The sequence below is a fragment of the Mastacembelus armatus genome, chromosome 5 (genome assembly GCF_900324485.2).
Source record: "Mastacembelus armatus chromosome 5, fMasArm1.2, whole genome shotgun sequence".
Classification (NCBI taxonomy): domain Eukaryota; kingdom Metazoa; phylum Chordata; class Actinopteri; order Synbranchiformes; family Mastacembelidae; genus Mastacembelus; species Mastacembelus armatus.
The window spans coordinates 13,308,107-13,333,820 of record NC_046637.1 but is presented as its reverse complement, the minus strand read 5'-3'; positions in this window follow the sequence as shown (position 1 = coordinate 13,333,820).

Genomic DNA, 25,714 nt, shown 5'->3' with positions numbered 1-25,714 from the left:
TCATCTCTAGAAATTTGACCGAGTTTATTAGCCGACCTAAAGCCTGACAATCCAGGGTGGGGACCGGGATGCAGAGACTCAGTCTAAAACGCCTCTCTGCAGTTTCCTTAGAGCCGCCGCCTCCCTCAAACCACATAGAGACTGTGTCTGCCCCTCGAACATATAAATCAAATAAATCAGAAGTTAACAGAAGAGGAGTTATTCATAAAAACCTAATAAAAATTAAGACCACTTGTCTTATTGAACAGAAAAACAGAACTGTCAAATGTGGACTATTAAATATTAGGTCTCTTTCATCTAAATCTTTGTTAGTTAATGATTTGATAACTGATCACCAAATTGACCTACTTTATCTTACTGAAACCTGGTTACAGCAGGATGAATATGTCAGTCTGAATGAATCAACCCCCCTCAGTCATAAAAATTATCATGTTCCTCGAAGCACAGGTCGAGGTGGAGGAGTAGCTACAATCTTCCACTCAAACTTATTATTAAACTTTCATCCTCAGAACAATTTTAACTCATTTGAGAGCCTCACTCTTAGTCTCTCACATCCAAACTGGAAAACACAAAAACCAGTTCTACTTGTCACTGTGTACCGTCCACCTGTCCCTTACTCAGAGTTTTTAACTGAATTCCCTGACTTCCTGACTGATCTAGTGCTTAGGTCAGATAAAGTTATTATAGTGGGAGATTTTAACATTCATGTAGATGTTGAAAATAATGGCCTCAGCATTGCATTTAATTCTATATTAGATTAAATTGGTTTCATTCAAAATGTTAATAAACCCACCCACTGTTTCAATCACACCCTTGATCTTGTTCTGACCTATGGCATCGAAATTGAACATCTAATAGTTTTTCCCCCAAATCCTGTTTTGTCAGATCATTCTTTATTAACTTTTGAATTTAAAATGATGGATCATGCAGCATTTGGAAGAAAATTCCACTACAGCAGATGTTTATCCAACAACGCTGTTAATAAATTTAAGAAAATGATTCCATCTTTATTTACGTCTATGCCAAGTATAAACATAGTGGAGGGCAGCTGCTTCAATCCCACTCCCTACCAAATTGATCATGTTGTTGACAGCGCTGTAACTTCACTGCGTGAAATGCTTGATTCTGTAGCCCCTCTGAAAAAGAAGTTAATGAATCAGAGAAGACTAGCCCCATGGTATAATTTACATATTCGTACCTTAAAGCAGGCATCACGAAGGCTGGAAAGGAAGTGGCGTTCCACAAACTTAGAGGAAATTTTTCTAGCCTGGAAGAACAGTCTACTAACATATAAAAAAGCTCTCCGTAAAGCCAGAACTGCATACTATTCATCACTAATAGAGGAAAATAAGAACAATCCCAGGTTTCTTTTCAGCACTGTAGCCAGGCTGACAAAAAGTCACAGCTCTGTTGAGCCCAGTGTTCCCTTAGCTCTCAGCAGTGATGAATTTATGAGTTTCTTTACAAATAAAATCACAACTATTAGAGATAGTTATTAGATATTAGAGAGATTGAATGTTACTAACCTTGTGCTCTCTCTCTCCCCTAGTTTGTGCTCTCTCCCTCTCTCTCTGTTCTCTCTGTGCCTTCTGCAGGTGTCCCTGGTCCTGGAGCTGTATATCGCTGATGTGCAGTTACTGGTCCCACCAACCTGCAGTGTCTATTTGTTGTTTATTGTTGCTGTTCTATTGTAAAAAAAATGCTTTATTTACACCTCTATATTTGTGAAGTAATAAAAGTGTGCAGAATTTGAAGAGGTAATTTTTTTTTGTTGTCCTTTTCGTAGGTTCAATTTTTGCACTTCAAAGTTGTCTGCAATGTTTCTGGAATTAAAGTATACTAAACCCAACATAAATGGTGTTTCTGTGATAAATTTCTAACACACAAGTACTTAAAGAAATTGCTTAGTTCACTTTTAAATGGAAAGAGTATCACTTCCTAAACTAACATCTGGAATGCATTTAACACCTGAGACTACAAATAGCATCATTGAAAAAGTACTAAGAAGTGTGAATAGCAAGGCTTCTAAAAGCAACCAAATACACTACAAGGTGGAATTGTGCCTAATGTATACTCCTCCGAAGTGGAAAGTTTGCTGCTATGTATGCTGTCAATGCATGTCCCACAGCAGTGGCATCTGCACTGCGGGCTTGGGTATGACCCTTTCCATAACTGTTGCCTCCTGCAACCGGCATTGTGGGACCTGTTCCTTTTCTTGTTCACAAAAATTGTGCAGTGCACAACACGTAATCATGAAAGGTGAGAATGTGAAGTAAAAATCACTGCATTTCTTGAGCACCCTCCATCTGGACTTCAGCCTCCCAAAAGCCATTTCCACTTATGTTCTTGCTGACCTAAGGTGACCACTGAATGACTCCTGTTCAAGTATTAGGCCAGGAGACTATGGATAACACTAACACATTAATGTTACCAGACAACATCATGGCCAAAATATTTTTACCCTATGGAGTAGATGGGCCTTCTTGAACAGCCGTGATTGCTGTAATGCATTTGCATCACGCACACTTCCAGGAACCTGGCAATTGACACTCCAAAATCTAGATAAAAAAGGTGGTGCAAGGTGGTGCTGTGTGTATGTGTGGTGCTGGCGTATGTATGTGTGTGAGTGTTTGGTAGTGTGGCATGGTGTGCTTATAGATTCTGAGCTGTGTGTGTGATTGAGGGATTGCTGATACTGGTCATATTAGCAGATAAACTCAATGTACACCACTTATGTATAGTGAGGGAAAAAATTAATTGATCCCGTGCTGATTTTGTCCATTTGCCCACTGACAAAGTGGGCAAAAAAGTTAAAAGGAACATGCATATGAAAAGCACTTAGGCTATATTTTAAAGTAGACATTGTACTTTTTATATGCAAATTATAAAAGACGTCAATGGGTAGATAAGTACTTAAAATACAACATATGTAAGGGCAAATACCAGTAGAAACAACTGCTCAAACAAATACACACACGCTATATAAAATACAGGCAAGATTCATGTGGGCTAATAGGACTAAGGCCTATGTAGGCCTATTCCTGGCTACTTACCAGTATCAGTCATCCACAACTGCATGCATCACATATGAGGGACAGCCTTTACGATTGGCGAAGTCCTTGTATCCATCTTTTGGTGGAAGTCCCATCTACACATCCTATTATTTGTGAAATGTGATGTTCCATTTCAAATTGATGAGCAATTGCATTTTCCTCCTCCAAACTAGGAACGTGGATAAGACTTTTTGTATAAGAGACCATTCCTTTGCAAAACATGTACACAAACCTTTTCACTGTGCATTTGTGTAGGCCAAACTGATTAGCTTTAACTCGGTATTCTCCACAGCTTCTGAGTCGGTACAGGACCACTGCCACCCACAACTCCAAGGGCACAGGTGCACACACAGTGACCTCCGGGTCATTTCAAAATTTTCCTTGCATTCAGCGTCATCAAACCCCATTAGAACAACTTTTTCCCATCAGTCCTTACTTCGTACTCTCATCCAGTACCTTTGTGTTTGTTGTGGCATAATGTTGCCAAACGAAAGTACAGAATATGCCCGTTGTTGGAGAAGACGCCGTCGTCAGTATGCATGTATTGTATGATAAGTAATTAGGCCTAACTGCACTTGAAGCCTCTGTAAAATTAAAACAAAAATACCCAGAACGGTATATGGTACCATGATGATAGCCAATGCCAACGTGAAATTATGGAGGGAAGAAAGTCAGAGAGCAAAATGTTTCATCCAAGTAGCTTCATCAGTCTAAGAGAAAGCTTTTATGGAATTTTAAATTTATCCTTCAGGTTGGTTTCAGGTTACCCTCCACCCCTGTCAAGGGAGGGTTTTTCCACCTGATAATGTATGGCCTCTCTGACCCCTCTCTCAAACCACCTATTTTCTCTGTCCAAAATATGTACATCATTGTCTTCAAATGAGCGTCCTGTGGCCTTTAAATGGAGGTGCACAGCTGATTGTGAGGTGTGCTGTAGTGGTGACAGAGGAGTTCAAGGTTGAGGTGGGACTGCACCAAGGATTGGCTTTGAGCCCCTTCTTGTTTGCTGTGGTGATGGACAGGCTGACAGATGAGGTTAGACAGGAATCTCCGTGGACCATAATGTTTGCAGATGACATTGTTATCTGTAGTGAGAGCAGGGAGCAGGTGGAGGAAAATCTAGAGAGGTGGAGATTTGCTCTGGAAAGGAGAGGAGGAATGAAGGTTAGCCACAGTAAAACGGAGTACATGTGTGTAAATGAGAGGAACTCAAGTAGAACGGTGAGGTTATAGGGAGTAGAGATGAAGAAGGTGGAGGATTTTAAGTACCTAGGGTCAACAGTCCAGAGCAATGGAGTGTGTGGAAAAGAAGTGAAGAGACGTGTGCAAGCAGGTTGGAACAGGTGGAGGAAAGTGTCAGGTGTGATGTGTGACAAAAGAGTGTCAGCAATAATGCAAAGGAAAGGTGTACAAGACAGTGGTGAGACCAGCAATGTTGTATGGTTTAGGGACAGTGTCACTGAGCAAAAGACAGGAGGCAGAGCTGGAGGTAGCAGAGCTGAAGATGTTGAGGTTCTCTCTGGGAGTGACAAGGATGGATACGATCAGGAAGAAGTACATCAGAGGGACAGCTCATGTTAGATGTTTTGGAGAAAAAGCCAGAGAAGCCAGATTGAGATGGTTTGGACATGTTCAGAGGAGGGACAGTGAATACATTGGTAACAGGATGCTGAGGTTAGAGCTGGGAAAGAAGGGAAAGAAGGGTTAGGGTAGGGGAGTCCTTGGGCAGTCTAGGCCTATAGCAGCATAACTAAGGGATGGTTCAGGGTTACCTGAAGCCAGCCCTAACTATGAAGCCAGCCCTAATTATGTGGTTTGTCAAAAAGGAAGGTTTTAAGTCTAGCCTTAAAAGTACAGAGGGTCTGCCTCTTGAACCCAGACTGGGAGCTGGTTCCACAGGAGAGGAGCTTGATAGCTAAAGGCCCTGCCTCCCATTCTAATTTTGGAAACTCTGGGAACCACAAGTAGACATGCACTCTCAGAGTGAAGTGGTCTGTTGGGATAATATGGTACTATGAGGTCTTTAAGGTCTGAAGGAGCTTGATCATGAAGGGATTTGTATGTGAGAAGAAGGATTTTAAATTCCATTCTGGATTTTACAGGGAACCAATGAAGAAAAGCTAATATAGGAGAAATTTGATCTATCTTGCTATTTCCTGTCAGGACTCTGGCTGCAGCATTCTGGATTAACTGGACTCTTTTTATGGACTTACTGGGACATCCAGATAGGAATGAGTTACAGTAACCTAGCCTTGAAGTAACAAATGCATGGACTAGTTTTTCTGCATCATTTTGAGACAGGATGTTCCTAATTTTGGCAAATAACTCCAAGCTTTTTCATAGTAGTGCTGGAAGCCAGGGCTATGCCATCCACAGTAACTATAATTTTAAAAAAGCTATTTCTGAGGTTTTTAGTCCCAAATACAATAACTTCTGTTTTCTCCGAATTTAAAAGTAGAAAATTACTGGTCATCCAGGCCTTTATTTCATTTAGACACACTTGAAGTCTAGCTAACTGGTTTGTGTTATCAGGTTTCATAGATCGATACATCTGCATAGCAGTAATAATAACATTGCCTAAAGGAAGCAAGTTCAAGGTGAACAGAATCGGTCCTAGCACAGAACCTTGTGGAACTCCATAACTAACTTTTGTGCGCATGGAAGGTTCATCATAGACATGAACAAACTGGAATCTGTCCGATAAGTAGGATTGTTACCATTTTAACGCTGTTCCTCTAATACCAATCACATGCTCTAATCTCTGTAATAGGATGCTGTGTGTCAAATGCAGCACTAAGGTCTAGGAGGACAAGTATAGAAATGAGTCCATTATCTGAGGCTAAGAGAAGATCGTTGATGACTTTTAACAGTGCTGCTTCTGTACTATGATGTGCTCTAAATCCAGATCTGATGAAAATCTTCAAATAGTTAATTTCAGTGTAATTTGCCTGATAGCAGCTTAGCAACAGCTTTTTCTAGGATTTTAGAAATAAATGGTAGGTTGGATATTGGTCTATATTTAGCCAAGACTCCTGGATCAAGACTAGGCTTTTTGAGTAAGGGTTTGATTACTGCAGTCTTGAAGGCCTGTGGTACGTAGCCTGATACTAGAGATACATTTACTAATAAAGATGAGTTAATTAATGGCAGGGTGTCTTTAAGCAGTCTAGTCGGGATGGGTTCTAAGAGACACGTTGATGATTTAGATGAGCGATAGAGAGATCTATGGGAGAGAAGCAGTCTAAACATAACTGAGGAATTGCAGATGATTCAAGAGCTACTGTAGTAGAAGATTCATTTATTGCAGGTATAGGAAGCAACTGATGAATTGTATTTCTAATAGTTGGGATTTTATTTGTAAAGAAACTCATGAAGTCATCACTGCTGAGAGCTAAGGGAACACTGGGCTCAACAGAGCTGTGACTTTTTGTCAGCCTGGCTACAGTGCTGAAAAGAAACCTGGGATTGTTTTTATTTTCCTCTATTAGTGATGAATAGTATGTAGTTCTAGCTTGACGGAAAGCTTTTTTATAAACTGTTTTTCCAGGCTAGAAAAAATGTCTCTAAATTTGTAGAACGCCACTTCCGTTCCAGCCTTTGTGATGCCTGCTTTAAGGTACGAATATGTAAATTATACCATGGGGCTAATCTCCCCTGATTCACTAACTTCTTTTTCAGAGGGACGACATATCAAGCATTTCACGCAGTGAGGCTACAGCACTGTTAACAATATGATCAATTTGGTAGGGAGTGGGATTGAGGCGGCTGCCCTCCACTCTGTTGGTACTTGGCATAGATGTAAAAAAAGATGGGATCATTTTCTTAAATTTATTATCAGCGTTATCAGATAAAGATCTGCTGTAGTGGAATTTTCTTCCAAATGCTGCATGATCCATTATCTTAAATTCAAAATTTATTAAAGAATTGTCTGACAAAATAAGATTATGGGGAAAAACTATTAGATGTTCAATTTCGATGCCATAGGTCAGAACAGGATCAAGGGTGTGACTGAAACAGTGGGTGGGTTTATTAACATTTTCAGTGAAACCAATTGAATCTAATATTGAATTAAATGCAGTGCTGAGACTATTATTTTCAACATCTACATGAATGTTAAAATCTCCCACTATAATGACTTTATCATCAATCATTTTGAAGCAAACACTTTAGCCTACAAGATTCTCAAACGTCTTGTCAACCAATGTTCTGTATGTGTTTTATGGCATTATTTCAGTGACTTAAAAATTTTGTTCTTCACTAACCATGCATGAACACTGTTTTCTCAAAAACACAACCATGTATAAACTTGCTGCTTACATATTATTGTAGCCTGGTTTGTGCTGATTACAGTGTTATCAGACTTTAGCCATTAATATGGTTAACAGCAACTGAAAAAAGCACAAATGTCAGGGCATGTCAAAACTTGTCCAGGGCCCCAAAACACCCTTAGACCTGTGCTGTTATTTGTTTTTGACTTGAATTGTTTAATTTAAAAGAGGAAATTTCAAGTGTTCTATACATATATTTGTCATGTCTTTGAAGCAAATATTCGCTGAGATTCAGGTTGTTTAATTTATGTGTCTGTGAAGAGAAGCGACAGAGAGAGAAGACAGAGAGCGTACAGTCTGCTTTCTTTATTTTACAAAAGCACAGCATTTTGTTATTATGAGTCTATACAAATTAAAACTAGACCCTTTACAGATTCGAATGATATATTTCTCAGTACAATCAAAACTGACAGAGTAATATAAGTTTATTTCAGGGTTATCAGATATGTGCTGGTGTGTTCGTCGACCCCTGAGGGTTAAACCAGTTTTATAAATCCACATGTAGCTTTCCATCACTGTGTATTGAATCATATACAAATTCTCAAAGACATGGTGACAGTAGCAGCGTAATAATTACAAGAGAGCAGATTTGCTTGTAGAAACAATAGCACAATCTGCTTTAATGTTTACATTCAATTAGATGACAAGTTATAATCATCTGTGTTCCAAGTCTAATTCAGTATTTCCGTGTCTGACAGATGCAGATCTACATGTACAACTCAGATGACTTTGACAGCCTCAGTGCAGCTCTCAGGGAGAAGAGGATCATCGCAGCCATCGTTGTGTTTTTTCAGGTTGGAACCATTTATTCCCCCAAGCCTGTTTGTGTCTGTTTGTGCTCTTATAACAAGATGAGAAGGAGGCAGATAGACAAGTTTTGCCTGGTCTTTCCTTAAAGGAGATGAACTCCATGGTTCATGATTTTCACCCCATGTTGGAGATTAAATTATCTACAGTGGGTACGGAAAGTATTCAGACCCCTTTAAATTTTTCACTCTTTGTGTCATTGCAGCCATTTGCCAAAATCAAAAAAGTTCATTTTATTTCTCATTAATGTACACTCAGCGCCCCATCTTGACAGAAAAAAACTGAAATGTAGAAATTTTTGCAAATTTATTAAAAAAGAAAAACTGAAATATCACATGGTCATAAGTATTCAGACCCTGTGCAGTGACACTCATATTTAACTCACATGCTGTCCATTTCTTCTGATCCTCCTTGAGATGGTTCTGCTCCTTGATTGGAGTCCAGCTATGTTTAATTAAACTGGTTGGACTTGATTAGGAAAGGCACACACCTGTCTATATAAGACCTTACAGCTCACAGTGCATGTCAGAGCAAATGAGAATCATGAGGTCGAAGGAACTGCCCAAGGAGCTCAGAGACAGAATTGTGGCAAGGCACAGATCTGGCCAAGGTTACAAAAGAATTTCTGCAGCACTCAAGGTTCCTAAGAGCACAGTGGCCTCCATAATCCTCAAATGGAAAAAGTTTGGGACGACCAGAACTCTTCCTAGACCTGGCCGTCCAGCCAAACTGAGCAATCGTGGGAGAAGAGCCTTTGTGAGAGGTAGAGAAGAACCCAGAGATCACTGTGGCTGAGCTCCAGAGATGCAGTAGGGAGATGGGAGAAAGTTCCACAAAGTCAACTATCACTGCAGCCCTCCACCAGTCGGGGCTTTATGGCAGAGTGGCCCAACGGAAGCCTCTCCTCAGTGCAAGACACATGAAAGCCCGAGTTTGCCAAAAAACACATGAAGGACTCCCAGACTATGACAAATAAGATTCTCTGGTCTGATGAGACCAAGATTGTACTTTTTGGCGTTAATTCTAAGCGGTATGTGTGGAGAAAACCAGGCACTGCTCATCACCTGCCCTTTACAATCCCTACAGTGAAACATGGTGGTGGGAGCATCATGTTGTGGGGGTGTTTTTCAGCTGCAGGGACAGGACGACTGGTTGCAACTGAAGGAAAGATGAATGCGGCCAAGTACAGAGATATCCTGGACCCTAAGCGCACAGCTAAAATAACAAAGGAGTGGCTTCGGAACAACTCTGTGACCGTTCTTGACTGGCCCAGCCAGAGCCCTGACCTAAACCCAATTGAGCATCTCTGGAGAGACCTGAAAATGGCTGTCCACCAACATTCACCAGCCAACCTGACAGAACTGGAGAGAATCTTCAAGGAAGAATGGCAGAGGATCCCCAAATCCAGGTGTGAAAAACTTGTTGCATCATTCCCAAGAAGACTTCATGGCTGTACTAGCTCAAAAGGGTGCTTCTACTCAATACTGAGCACAGGGTCTGAATACTTACGACCATGTGATATTTCCGTTTTTCTTTTTTAATAAATTTGTAAAAATTTCTACATTTCTGGTTTTTTCTGTCAAGATGGGGTGCTGAGTGTACATTAATGAGAAATAAAATGAACTTTTATGATTTTGGCAAATGGCTGCAATGACACAAAGAGTGAAAAATTTAAAGGGGTCTGAATACTTTCCGTACCCACTGTAAGAAGCCTAGGCCTTGTGGGCTTCAACTTAATTATTTTCATGTTCTTTTTACTGAAGACCTTGCTCAGTCTGTCAGATGGTAGTGTGCTCATGGCATTAAATGTGTGGAGGCTCCATTCATACAGAATACAATTTATTTGTTCCTAAATTTTGAAATTTTTTAACTTGTCAAAAGTGTAAAAAACACTGCATAAACAAATGTATGTTTTACTGTATGACTCCCTCAGCAAATCATTTTCATTTCATCCATGCTTGATCTGTTATTATCTATGTAAATATCAGCCTATACATTCAAGAACACCTATACACATTATAGAAAATCCATAGATGTGATGCAAACTTGGTACAAATATATCTATTCATCCATCCATTTTCTTCCACTTGTCCGGGGCTGGGTTAGGGGGCAGTAGCCTAAGCAGTATGCCCAGACTTTCTTTTCCCTGGCCACTTCCTCCAGCTCTTTCAGCGGGACACCGAGGCATTCACAGGCCAGCTGAGACATAGTCCCTTCAGCATGTCCTGGGTCTTCTCCAGGGCCTCCTCCCGGTGGGACATGCCCAGAACACCTCCCCAGGGAGGTGCCCAGGGGGCATCCAGAACAAATACCTGAACCACCTTAACTGGCTCCTCTCAATGTGGGGGGAGCAGTGGCTCTCACTCGTGAACAAGATCCTAAGATACCTGAACTCCTCCACCTGAGACAGGATCTCTCTCCTGACCCGGAGATAGCAAAGTCACTTTATTCAAGTTTAGAACCATGGCCTCGGACTTGGAGATGGTGATTCTCATCCCAGCCACTTCACACTTGGTTGCAAACCGTCCAGTGCATGCAACAGGACAACATTGTCTGCAAAAAGCCGAGATAAAATCCTGTGGTCCCTGAACTGGACTCCCTCCGACCCCTGGCTGTGCCTAGAAATTCTGTCCATAAAAATAACGAACAGAACCGGTGAAAAAGGCAGCCCTACTGGAGTTTGACATGCACTGGAAACAGGTCTCATTTACTACTTACAATGCGAACTGATCCTGCTCCGGTTGTACAGAGACTGGATAGCCCTTAGCAAAAGGCCCCACGAGGGACATGGTCAAATGCCTTCTCCAAGTCCACAAAGCACATGTGAACTGGTTGGGCAAACTCCCATGAGCCCTCAAGCACCCTGAAGAAGAAGAAGAAGAAGTACTTTATTAATCCCCAAGGGGAAATTCAATTGTTACAGCAATTATTCTAATTTAAAGTTATTAAATTTAATATATTTAAATTATATTAATTAATAGTAATTAATAAAGAAATTTTGGGGGGTTTGTGTGAATATATATGTGTGTGTGTGTGTGTGTGTGTATATGTATGTGTATGTGGTGTGTGTGTGTCTGCGTTATTGTTTATATTGTAGAACTATGTCTAAGTCTTATGGCCGTGGACACAAAAGACTACCTGAATCTCTCAGTCTTGGCTTTAGGAGGAATTAGTCTATGGCTGAATGAACTTCCCATTCGCCACAGTTCCTCATGAAGTGTTTGGGCAGAATTGTCCAGTATGGAGTTGATTTTGTCCACCATCCTCCTCTCTACCACAGCCTCCAGACTGTCCAGTTCCAGTCCAACAACAGATTTTGCCTTCCTGATCAACTTGTTTAGTCTGTTGGCCTCACTAGCCTTGATGCCACCTCACCAGCACACAACTGCAAAGAATAGTGCACTCGCTACTACACTGATAGAACGTCTTCAGTAGCTTGTTGCACACGCTAAAGGAACAGAGTCTTCTGAGGAAGAACAGTCTGCTCTGTCCTTTTTTGAAGAGTGCATCTGTATTGTTTGACCAGTCCAGTTTGTTGTTACCCCTCTGGGGTCAACGCACGCGCCGGCGCGTTTTGACGCATCTTTTTCTGATAAGGCCGAAACAAACTTAAATTACTCCGTCAATTCTGATCGTACAGATAAAAGAAGTATATCATTCAAATCTGTAAAGGGTCTAGTTTTAGTGGTATACCATCATAATAACAACAAAACGTTGTGCTTTTTTTAAATAAAGAAAGCCGACAGGGTGCGCTCTCGGACTTCTCTGTCTCTGCCATTTCTCTTCACAGACGCGTAAATAAAACAACCAGAATCTCAGCGAATACTTGCCTCATAAAAATAAGAATTATATGGCTAGAAAGCTTGAAATGTTTTCTTTTGAGTGAAACAATTCAAGTCAAAAACAAATCATCACTTTTTATTTAATCCGTATGAACGTAAGGAGAAGTCCGTTTTTTCCTGTCTCACCTCATTACAAGTAATGCGGTCCCGCCTTGTACACTGTCCACTGTTCACATGTAAATAATCTCAGGTGAACTAGGTAAATATGTGCACACCCCCGAGAAATGACACAAAATATCAAACTTCATCATAGAATTAACTCACTTTTTCGGCGCATTTGGATGATGGCGCGTTACGCACGTGAAGCGGCGCTCCTTACATTCCACACAGAGACAAATAGTTTAGCTTGTCCTCAGAGTAAAAACACTGATTTTAACTCAAATGAGGATCGTTTGGCTCCTCATTGTGTTGTATTGTGCTGCACTAATCCGTCCCATCTACATTGACTGAAAGGCTCATTATGCGTGCCTTTGTCTGGTCGTCAACCAGACACACCCTCTTGCATATGGCCTTTCTGGACAAAAAGTGTCTTAGAAAATTTAAATCAGTGTATTGTTTACTGTGAATGTGTGAACAAGATGGCATTCAAAGCACTCTGAAGTAAACACTTTAGCCTACAACATGCTGGTCTCCAAAGTCTTGTGAACCAATGTTCTGTTTGTGTTTTATGGTCTTATTTCAGTGAGTAAAAAAATTTTGTTTTTCACTAACCATGCATAACCACTTTTTTCTCAAAAACACAATAATGTATAAACTTGCTGCTCACATATATTTGTAGCCAATTTTGTGCTGATTACAGTGTTATCAGACTTTAGACATTAATATGTTTAAAAAACACTGAAAAAAGCACAAATGTCAGGACATGTCACAATTTGTCCAGGCCCCAAAAACCCCCTCAGACCCCAGAGGGTTAATGTGGACTCCAAGGTATTTGTAGGATTCACAATCTCTACTTCATCTCCAAGGATGGAGACAGGAACTGGAGTCTTCCTGCTCTTCCTAAAGTCCACCACCAGTTCTCTGGTTTTCTTGATATTAAGTTTTAGATAGTTGTTGTTACACCAATCAACAAAGCTTTTTATCAAGTGTCTGTAGTCACTAAAGGTCCTAGGACGGCCTCTTTTTGGTAATGGGACAATACAGGAAGTTTTCCATAACTTAGGCACCTTTTTGAGCCTCAGAGAGAGGTTGAAGAGTTTTGAAAAACCTCTGCAAGCTGTCTGGTACACACCTTAAGTACTCTGGGACTGATCTCATCTGGTCCTTTCGCTTTGTTGGTCTTTAGTTTAGCTAGTTCCTTCCTCACCTATTCTGTGGCAAAGGCTGGGACTGTATATTGTGTTGATGAGGAGTCAAATGGTGAGGGCAGTGGAGGAGGTATTGGACGTGAGGAATATTTCAATGTTGTATGGCTGCTGATAGAAGAGATGGAATCAGTGGGCAATGGGGAGGCAGCATTGGCAGAGATGTTGGGTGGAGGGATGTGAAGAGACCCCAAGGCATCAGCTAAGGTGGTGGAGGGAGGAGGGATAGTGTGTGAGGACACTGGGTCAGAGTAAGAAGCAGAGGTGGTGTCAAATCTATTAAAGAACAGGTTAAGTTCGTTAGCAAACTTTGAGTCTCCTTCCACAGCAGCGTGTGACTTCTTATAGCCAGTCATTATTTTCATCCCATCATTCTGTCTCAACTTGTGCTCTACTCTGTTTCTATAGAGCTGCTTTGCCTCCCTCAGTTTCCTCTTGAGTTCTCTCTGCACAGCCAGGAGTTCCTCCGCCTCTTGCCATGAACACCCTCTTCTTCTTGTTGAGGAGGCCTTTGATGTCCTTATTTATCCATGGCTTATGATTGGGGAAACAACAAACTTTTTTGAATGGAACAACATTTTCCTCATAGAAGTGGATGTAATCTGTGATACAGTGAGAGATGCCTTCGATGTCCTCACCATGAGTGTCCATGAAAAGGTGCCAGTTTGTAACCCTGAAGCACTCCTGCAGGGCCTCCTCAGCATCCTTTGACCAAACCTTCACATACCTCTTGGTAGCAGACTGTTGTCTTATGACGGGCTTGTATGTTGGCACTACATATATTAAGTTGTGGTCTGATCCACCAAGTGGGGGTAGGGCTGAAGAGCTGTATGCCTCCTTCACATTTGCATAAAGGAGATCAAGAATCTTATTTTCTCATCTTGCACAGTCCACACACTGTTTGAAGTTGGTCAGAGTTCCCGAAATACTGACATGGTTAAAATCCCCATTAATTAGTATAAGGGCACTGGGGTGTTTTGTCTGGAGACCAGTGACAACTGTGTGGATGATGTCACATGCACTCTGTGCTGCAGCTGATGGAGGAATGTAAACAGTCATAACAATGGCGTGTGAAAACTCACGGGGCAGGTAGTATGGTCTCATTCCAACCACCCACAGCTCAATGTCTGGAGTACAGATGCAGTGCTTCACTGTTACATGTCCAGGGTTGCACCATTTGGAGTTAACAAAAACAGAGAGACCACCTCCTATTTTCTTGCCGCTCTGTTTGCCTCTGTTCGCTTGCACTAGTGAAAACTCAGGCAGTTCAAGCAAGCTATATATTTGCTGTATATTTTCATGCAGCCAGGTCTCGTTGAAGCAAAGCAAGCTGCACTCTCTGTACTCTCGCTGGCTGCTAGCTAAAGCTGTAAGTTCATCCACTTTGTTGCAAAGTGACCTCACATTCCCCATTTTTGGGAGAAATGGTTTAAATCTCCTACGTTTTTCTCGATGTTTCACTCCTGCTCTACAGCCCCTCCTATGGCAACGTTAGTCTACGTTAATATTGATGATGGTGATCTCCATTTACTGTCATTGCTGCTGATGTGGACGTCAATCTTACCATATTTATGATTAGCACTAGACAGCAGCTTCATATTTGACTCGTTGTCAGCTGCTCTGGCCCCAGGAATGTATTTGACTATGGTCGCTAGAGTCTCTAACTTCACGTTTCTGACTATGGAATTGCAAATTATCATAGTTGGTTTCTCAGTGGGTATGTTGCTGTGTCACCCACCCCATCACCCAAGCTAATTCTCCAGGCTGTTCCAGAGCTGCTGTCAGCAGCTAACAGGCCCTGAGCTCGGTGGCTCCACACCTGCGAATGGGGCTAGGCGTATATAAAAAGTATAGAGAATGTCTGCCTCCTGAACCCAGGCTGAGAGCTGGTTCCACAGGAGAGGAGCTTGAAAGCTTGAGGAGGTTCCACAGGAGAGGAGCTTGAAAGCACCTCTGCCTCCCATTCTGCTTTTGGAAAATCTGGGAATCACAAGTAGACCTGCACTCTGAGAGCGAAGTGGTCTTTTGGGATAATATGGTACTATGAGGTCTTAAATGTATGAAGGAGCTTGATCATGAAGGGATTTGTATGTGAGAAGAAGGATTTTAAATTCCATTCTGTATTTTACAGGGAGCCAATAATATGATATGAGAGAAATATGATCTCTCTTGTTAGTTCCTGTCAGGACTCTGGCTGTGGCATTCTGGATTAACTGGAGGCTTTTTATGGAGATACTGGGACATCCAGATAGTAATGAGTTACAGTAATCTAGCCTTGAGGTAACAAATGCATGGACTAATTTTTCTGCATCATTTTGAGACAGGATGTTCCTAATTTTGGCAATGTTGCGCAGGTTAAAGAAGGCAGTTCTAGAGATTTGTTTTATTTGTGAGTTAAAGGACATGTCCTTGTTAAAAATAACTCCAAGGTTTTTCACAGTAGTGCTGGAGGCCAGGGATATGCCCTCTAAGGTAGCTATAATTTTAAAAGTTATTTCTGAGGTTTTTAGTCCCAAATACAATAACTTCTGTTTTCTCTGAATTTAAAAGTAAAAAGTTACTGGTCATCCAGGCCTTTATGTCAATTAGACATGCTTGAAGTCTGGTTAACTGGTTTGTGTTAACAGGTTTAATAGATAGATACTACATAGCAGTGGTAATTAATAGAGTGCTTCCTAATGACATAGCCTAAAGGAAGCATGTACAGGGTGAACAGAATCGGTCCTAGCACAGAGCCTTGTGGAACTAACTTTTGTTGTTTTGTGTGGAAGGTTCATCATGGACATGAACAAACTGGAATCTGTCCGATAAATAGGATTGGAACCATTTTAAGGCTGTTCCTCTGATACCAATCACATGCTCCAGTCTCTGTAATAAGATGTTGTGGTCAATAGTGTCGAATGCAGCACTAAGGTCTAGGAGGACAAGTATAGAAACAAGTCCATTATCTGAGGCTAAGAGAAGATCGTTGGTGACTTTTAACAGTGCTGTTTCTCTACTACGATGTGCTCTAAATCCTGATTGAAAATCTTCAAATAGTTCATTCCTGTGTAAGTGGTCTGATAGTTGCTTAGCAACAGCTTTTTCTAGGATTTTAGAAATAAATGGTAGGTTGGATATTGGTCAATATTTAGCCAAGACTCCTGGATCAAGACTAGGCTTTTTGAATAAGGGTTTGATTACTGCAGTCTTAAAGGCCTGTGGTACGTAGCCTGATACTAGAGATAAATTTACTAAGTCTAATAAAGATGAGTTAATTAATGGCAGGGTGTCTTTAAGCAGTCTAGTCGGGATGGGGTCTAAGAGACACGTTGATGATTTCGATGAAGCAACTACTGATGTAAATTCAGAGAGATCTATAGGAGAGAAGCAGTCTAAACATAACTGAGGTCTTACAGATGATTCAAGAGCTACTGTAGAAGTAGATTCATTTATTGCAGGTATAGGAAGTATCTGATAAATTTTATCTCTAATAGTTGTGATTTTATTTGTAAAGAAACTCAGAAATTCATCACTACTGAGAGCTAAGGGAACACTCGGCTCAACAGAGCTGTGACTTTTTATCAGCCTGACTACAGTCCTGAAAAGAAACCTGGGATTGTTCTTATTTTCCTCTATTAGTGATGAATAGTATGCAGTTCTGGCTTTACGGAGAGCTTTTTTATATGTTAGTAGACTGTTCTTCCAGGCTAGAAAAATTTCTCTAAATTTGTAGAACGCCACTTCCTTTCCAGCCATCGTGATGCCTGCTTTAAGGTACGAATATGTAAATTATACCATGTCGCTAATCTCCTCTGATTCACTAACTTCTTTTTCAGAGGGGCCACAGTATCAAGCATTTCAATTCAATTCAATTCAATTCAATTTTATTTGTATAGCGCCAAATCACAATACAAATCATCTCAAGGCACTTTACAAAAACTAAAACTAAAAACCCAACAATTCCCTTATGAGCAAGCACTTGGCGACAGTGGAGAGGAAAAAACTCCCTTTAACGGAAGAAAAAAACCTCCAGCAGAACCGGGCTCAGTTTGGGCGGCCATCTGCCTCGACCGGTTGGGGTGAGTGGATAGAGCAGAGAGAAAAGAACAGCAACAATAAACAACAAATAGACACTGCAAGTTGGTGGGGCCAGTAACTGCACATCAGCGATAAACAGCTCCAGGACCAGGGACACCTGCAGAAGGTACAGAGAGAGAGAGAGAGAGAGGGAGGGAGAGAGCACAAACTAGGGGAGAGAGAGAGCACAAGGTTAGTAACATTCAATGGTGGAATATACATGAGGTGGGAGAGAAGGGGGGGGGGGGGGTAGGGTAGGGGAGCTCAGTGCACCAATGGTCCTCGGGCAGTCTAGGCCTATAGCAGCATAACTAACTAAGGGATGGTTCAGGGTTGCCTGAAGCCAGTCCTAACTATATGCTTTGTCAAAGAGGAAGGTTTTAAGTCTAGCCTTAAAAGTACAGAGAGTGTCTGCCTCCTGAACACAGGCTGAGAGCTGGTTCCACAGGAGAGGAGCTTGATAGCTAAAGGCTCTGCCTCCCATTCTGCTTTTGAGAACTCTGGGAACCACAAGTAGGCCTGCACTCTGAGAGCGAAGTGGTCTATTGGGATAATATGGTACTATGAGGTCTTTAAGGTATGAAGGAGCTTGATTATGAAGGGATTTGTATGTGAGAAGAAGGATTTTAAATTCTATTCTATATTTTACAGGGAGCCAATGAAGAGAAGCCAATATAGGAGAAATATGATCTCTCTTGCTAGTTCCTGTCAGGACTCTGGCTGCGGCATTCTGGATTAATTGGAGGCTTTTTATTAAGATATTAGGACATCCAGATAGTAATGAGTTACAGTAATCTAGCCTTGAGGAAACAAACGCATGGACTAGTTTTTCTGCATCATTTTGAGACAGGATGTTCCTAATTTTGGAAATGTTGCGCAGGTGAAAGAATGCAGTTCTAGAAATTTGTTTTATGTGTGAGTTAAAGGACATGTCCTGGTCAAAAATAACTCCAAGGTTTTTTACAGTAGTGCTGGAGGCCAGGGCTATGCCATCTAGAGTAGCTATAATTTTAGAAAAGTTATTTCTGAGATTTTTAGGCCCAAATATAATGACTTCTGTTTTCTCCGAGTTTAAAAGTAAAAAGTTACTGGTCATCCAAGCCTTTATGTCAGTTAGACAGGCTTGAAGTCTGGTTAACTGGTTTGTGTTAACAGGTTTAATAGATAGATATAACTGAGTGTCATCCGCATAGCAGTGGTAATTAATAGAGTGCTTCCTAATGACATATCCTAAAGGAAGCATGTACAGGGTGAACAGAATCGGTCCTAGCACAGAACCTTGTGGAACTCCATAACTAACTTTTGTTCGTGTGGAAGGTTCATCATGGACATGAACAAACTGGAATCTGTCCGATAAATAGGATTGGAACCACTTTAACGCTGTTCCTCTGATACCAATCACATGCTCCAGTCTCTGTAATAAGATGTTGTGGTCAATGGTGTCGAATGCTGCACTAAGGTCTAGGAGGACAAGTATCGAAACAAGTCCATTATCTGAGGCTAAGAGAAGATCGTTGGTAACTTTCAACAGTGCTGTTTCTGTACTATGATGTGCTCTAAATCCTGATTGGAAATCTTCAAATAGTTCATTCCTGTGTAAGTGGTCTGATAGCTGCTTAGCAACAGCTTTTTCTAGGATTTTAGAAATAAATGGCAGGTTGGATATTGGTCTGTAATTAGCCAAGACACCTGGATCAAGACTAGGCTTTTTGAGTAAAGGTTTGATTACTGCAGTCTTAAAGGCCTGTGGTACGTAGCCTGATACTAGAGATAAATTTACCAAGTCCAATAAAGATGAGTTCATTAATGGCAGGGTGCCTTTAAGCAGTCTAGTCGGGATGGGGTCCAAGAGACACGTTGATGATTTCGATGAAGCAACTACTGATGTAAATTCAGAGAGATCTATGGGAGAGAAGCAGTCTAAACATAACTGAGGTCCTACAGATGATTCAAGAGCTACTGTAGTAGAAGATTCATTTATTGCAGGTATAGGAAGCATCTGCTGAATTTTATCTCTAATAGTTGTGATTTTATTTGTAAAGAAACTCATAAATTCATCACTGCTGAGAGCTAAGGGAACACTGGGCTCAACGGAGCTGTGACTTTTTGTCAGCCTGGCTACAGTGCTGAAAAGAAACCTGGGATTGTTCTTATTTTCCTCTATTAGTGATGAATAGTATGCAGTTCTGGCTTTACGGAGAGCTTTTTTTTATGTTAATAGACTGTTTTTCCAGGCTAGAAAAATTTCCTCTAAGTTTGTGGAACGCCACTTCCTTTCCAGCCTTCGTGATGCCTGCTTTAAGGTACGAACATGTAAATTATACCATGGGGCTAGTCTTCTCTGAATCACTAACTTCTTTTTCAGAGGGGCTACAGAATCAAGCGTTTCACGCAGTGAGGTTACAGCGCTGTCAACAACATGATCAATTTGGTAGGGAGTAGGATTAAGGCAGCTGCCCTCCATTATGTTTATACTTGGCATAGATGCAAATAAAGATGGAATCATTTTCTTAAATTTATTAACAGCGTTGTCGGATAAACATCTGCTGTAGTGGAATTTTCTTCCAGACGCTGCATGATCCATCATTTTAAATTCGAAAGTTATTAAAGAATGATCTGACAAAACAGGATTTGGGGGGAAAATTATTAGATGTTCAATTTCGATGCCATAGGTCAGAACAAGATCAAGGGTGTGATTAAAACAGTGGGTGGGTTTATTAACGTTTTGAATGAAACCAATTAAATCTAATATAGAATTAAATGCAATGCTGAGGCTGTTATTTTCAACATCTACATGAATGTTAAAATCTCCCACTATAATGACTTTATCTGATCTAAGCACTAAATCAGACAGGAAGTCAGGGAATTCAGTTAAAAACTCTGAGTAAGGAACAGGTGGACGGTACAAAATGACAAGTAGAACTGGTTTTTGTGTTTTCCAGTTTGTATGTGAGAGACTAAGAGTGAGGCTCTCAAATGAGTTATAACTGTTCTGAGGATGAAAGTTTAATAATAAGTTTGACTGGAAGATTGCAGCTACTCCTCCACCTCGACCTGTGCTTCGAGGAACATGATAATTTTTATGACTGAGGGGGGTTGATTCATTCAGACTGACATATTCATCCTGCTGTAACCAGGTTTCAGGAAGATAAAGTAGGTCAATTTGGTGATCAGTTATCAAATCATTTACTAACAGAGATTTAGAAGAAAGGGACCTAATATTTAATAATCCACATTTGACAGTTCTGTTTTTCTGTTCAATAAGAGGAGTGGTCTTAATTTTTATTAAGTTTTTATGAATAACTCCTCTTCTGTTTACTTCTGATTTGTTTGATTTATATGTTCGAGGGGCAGACACAGTCTCTATGTGGTTTGAAGGGGGCGGCGGCTCTAAGGAAACTGCAGAGAAGCGATGCTTTACACATACAATTGCACATCGTCTATATTTCTATCTCTTCATTGTTATATTTGTATTTCTTTGTATCTATAGTGCCTTTACTTATTAATCTAGTTTAGACCTTTTATTGCTATTTATATTTGACATACACTGTAGACAGCAAAGAAATCATTTAATTGTTACTATGCATACAGTATGACAAACGCTTTGAAATTGAATTTGAATTTAATCCATCAGAACACTGAACAATCCCCAGTGCAATACCTGTCCAAGTGCAATAACTGTAAATGGAACAATAACTGTGAACTGTAAATATACAACACTCAGAGGCTATTCTATTCTGGACTTGAAATACTCATAATTCTATTTCTATTTGTATTTTTATTCTGTTTGTATTCTATTTCCCCCTCCTATATTTAATTAATCTGTGTACATTTTGTGTAAACTGTCGTGAAGCCCACTGAGAGCCACAGTCAAATTCCTTGTGTGCCCAACATACTTGGCAAGTATGGTGGCCAAGTACAAGAAAAGTCTGACCTCTGTGATTGCCAACAATGGTTTTGCCACCAAGTACTAAGTCAAGTTTTGCGAAGGGGTCAAATACTTATTTCACTCATTAAAATGCAAATCCATTTATAACTTTTTTGAAATGTGTTTTTCTGGATTTTTTTTGTTGTTATTCTGTCTCTCACTGTTCAAATAAACCTACCATTAAAATTACAAACATCATTTCTTGCCAGTGGGCAAACAAATATTTTTTTTCCTCCTGTATGCTTTAAATCATAATGTTATATTTGAATGTTATTGGCATTAGAGATGTGTTGAAAACTACCATTATATTACGCAAAATGGGTCACACACAAAGAGGACTCACAGACCTAGGGGGAAACATGGACATAAAAGTCAGGGAAGACAAGGCATGAACAAAGGAAACTAACATGCACACGGTAACAAGACAAAAACCTGAACACAAGAGGAACTAGATAAACATGCAAGACATGGTGAGGACACACACACAAAAGAAAACCAAAACAACTTAACCTTGGGAAAACAAAAGGACAAACCGTGATCAAAAGGGTCCAAAAACCAAGGAAACAAGCAGGGTAGAACGTGGCAACAGAAGTCAGGCAGAAGTCAAGGCATGGGATGTAGGTAGCAGACGAGGTAAGACAACAGACATGGTACAACAGTCAAGGTGAGACAACAGACAACCTGGCAAAGGGCAGTGACTGAAACAAGGTACTTAAAGTGAAAGACAAACAAGGCACAGGTGAAAACAATGAACTAATTGGGTCAAAAGGTCAAGGAAACAGAAAACAACAAAAACTGGTTCCTGCCATGATCCTTCAGAATAAAACAACAGGAAGTCCAAAACTGCGGATTATGACGTACTTAATTTATCAGCATCTCATATCATCAACAGACTACACAAGTTGATCAGGAAGGCAAAATCTGTTATTGGACTGAAACTGGACAGTCTGGAGGCTGTGGCACAGAGGAAGATGGCGGACAAAATCAACTCTATACTGGACAATTCTGCCCACCCATGAGGAATTGTGGCGAATTGGAAGTTCATTCAGCCACAGAATAATTCCTCTAAATAACTAAGCACGAGCTGGCTTTTTTTTAACCATAAATACTCTTTGTTTTAATGTGTTTTTCCACTTAAATGGACACATTTGCATGCACTTGTAAATAGATGTGTGCATTATGTACACTTGGGTTATTGGACACATTATGAGTGGGTACATTATAGGTAGTATAAAACAGAAACATTGATACAATGTTATATGTACAAAGTTAAGTCTTAGGCAATACTTAATAACTATTATTCTGTTTCGTTACACATAGTATAAGGTAGTACAATTTGAAATCCAGACATTACTTCATTTTACAGTCACTTTTCTTGGGAGTTTGATAGAGGGTTTGGTCAGTTTGGTCTCACTAAACAGGGTGGGCTGTGGTGCCAAATTGGTGATGACCAAAAGAAGAGAAATGCATGCCTAGATAATTCTGCTTTGTATTTTCTTGGATGACTGATATGGCCACAGGTATGCTATATTCAGTAGTCATCTCCTGACTGAAAGAGCATGTAATCCTCCTCCTGTAGTTTCAACCTCTGGTAGGCTTCATGATGCCATCAGGCCTAAAATTAGATGGTTAGTCAATCCCTCCAAATAGTAAGGCTGCCAGCTTTTTAAAAGGTATGTTATCCTATGTGTAGAATACAAAAGATGTGATGGGTGTGTGGATGATCTCCTGCAGTCATTGATAAAGTAATTTAACTTTTTTAAATAATAAATGTACATTGAGTAATTACATTTTACAATAAAATAACTTCCCAAATGCTGTTATGTGGTTTTACTGTGAAATTCATGAATATATTTTGAAGAAAAGACAAATGAAAGATGTGTAAGACGAGCAATATTTGGAGACTGTTGCTTGAAAAAAAGAAAAATATTGCTTGTTTTATGTCTGTAAGGTAAAAAATGCAAATCAATAAGATGATATTTGTAACTTTAAATGTATGTGGTTCTATGGATAATACTGCTACATGATGATCATTATATCTCACAGTAGATATTTCTTTATGTAACCCTCAGGTGGGAGGGAAGAACAATCCTGCAGTTGACCCTATAATCCATGGCCTCAAGGGTGTTGTCCATCATGGTGAGTGGCTGAAAGTGTCCTATTAATATCCTCAGATCCCCTAAACATCAACACATTGCAGTGTAGAACCTGCACTACCTTATCTGCTTTTGTCTGATCCAGACAAGTGAATTTATTCCGGCTGTCTGGGGATTAGTATTGCCAGCTGTGCATAACAATTTAGAAATAGTTTAAATGTATGCATCTTTCAGTGAGTTGCCTGACTGGGTGACTGGGTGACAGCACCAGTGAAAAAATTGACTCATGTCCACTTAAATCACCTATTATATTATATTATATTATTTATTTATTTAAATGTTCTGTTCACCTATTTATCAGTGGTTCAGTGGTTATTTGATTATTCAAAAATTATTACAGAAAATTTGGCCAACCTTCAGTTACTTAACGTTTAGGCCACACTTATTTCTGCAGTATACAGTGGGTACGGAAAGTATTCAGACCCCTTTAAATTTTTCACTCTTTGTGTCATTGTAGCCATTTGCCAAAATCAAAAAAGTTCATTTTATTTCTCATTAATGTACACTCAGCACCCCATCTTGACAGAAAAAAACTGAAATGTAGAAATTTTTGCAAATTTATTAAAAAAGAAAAACTGAAATATCACATGGTCATAAGTATTCAGACCCTGTGCTCAGTATTGAGTAGATGCACCCTTTTGAGCTAGTACAGCCATGAGTCTTCTTGAGAATGATGCAACAAGTTTTTCACACCTGGATTTGGGGATCCTCTGCCATTCTTCCTTGCAGATCCTCTCCAGTTCTGTCAGGTTGGATGGTGAACATTGGTGGACAGCCATTTTCAGGTCTCTCCAGAGATGCTCAATTGGGTTTAGGTCAGGGCTCTGGCTGGGCCAGTCAAGAACGGTCACAGAGTTGTTTTGAAGCCACTCCTTTGTTATTTTAGCTGTGTGCTTAGGGTCATTGTCCTGTTGAAAGGTGAACCTTCGGCCCAGTCTGAGGTCCTGAGCAGTCTGGAAGAGGTTTTCTTCCAGGATATCTCTGTACTTGGCCGCATTCATCTTTCCTTCAATTGCAACCAGTCGTCCTGTCCCTGCAGCTGAAAAACACCCCCACAACATGATGCTCCCACCACCATGTTTCACTGTAGGGATTGTATTGGGCAGGTGATGAGCAGTGCCTGGTTTTCTCCACACATACCGCTTAGAATTAACACCAAAAAGTTCAATCTTGGTCTCATCAGACCAGAGAATCTTATTTCTCATAGTCTGGGAGTCTTTCATGTGTTTTTTGGCAAACTCTGTGCGGGCTTTCATGTGTCTTGCACTGAGGAGAGGTCTCTGTCGGGCCACTCTGCCATAATGCCCTGACTGGTGGAGGGCTGCAGTGATAGTTGACTTTGTGGAACTTTCTCGCATCTCCCTACTGCATCTCTGGAGCTCAGCCACAGTGATCTTTGGGTTCTTCTTTACCTCTCTCACCAAGGCTCTTCTCCCACGATTGCTCAGTTTGGCTGGACGGTCAGGTCCAGGAAGAGTTCTGGTCCTCCCAAACTTTTTCCATTTGAGGATTATGGAGGCCACTGTGCTCTTAGGAACCTTGAGTGCTGCAGAAATTCTTTTGTAACCTTGGCCAGATCTGTGCCTTGCCACAATTCTGTCTCTGAGCTCCTTGGGCAGTTCCTTCGACCTCATGATTCTCATTTGCTCTGACATGCACTGTGAGCTGTAAAGTCTTATATAGGCAAGTGTGTGCCTTTCCTAATCAAGTCCAATCAGTTTAATTAAACAAAGCTGGACTCCAATGAAGGAGCAGAACCATCTCAAGGAGGATCAGAAGAAATGGACAGCATGTGAGTTAAATATGAGTGTCACTGCAAAGGGTCTGAATACTTATGACCATGTGATATTTCAGTTTGTTTTTTTTAATAAATTTGCAAAAATTTCTACATTTCAGTTTTTTTCTGTCAAGATGGGGTGCTGAGTGTACATTAATGAGAAATAAAATGAACTTTTTTGATTTTGGCAAATGGCTACAATGACACAAAGAGTGAAAAATTTAAAGGGGTCTGAATACTTTCCGTACCCACTGTATATAAATACAAAGACAGCCACATAGCAACCAGCTTTTACACGTGGAGAAAAATACTGCACTAAATATCACTAACAGGATGCATAGTGATTTCTTCCAGTCTAACCATTTTGCAGCAGTTGAACTGCAAAGCTTGACACCTCATGTACTTTACATGACAACTACTGTTGTAAGCCAGTCTGGTTCCAATATTGTTTAAGCTTCAG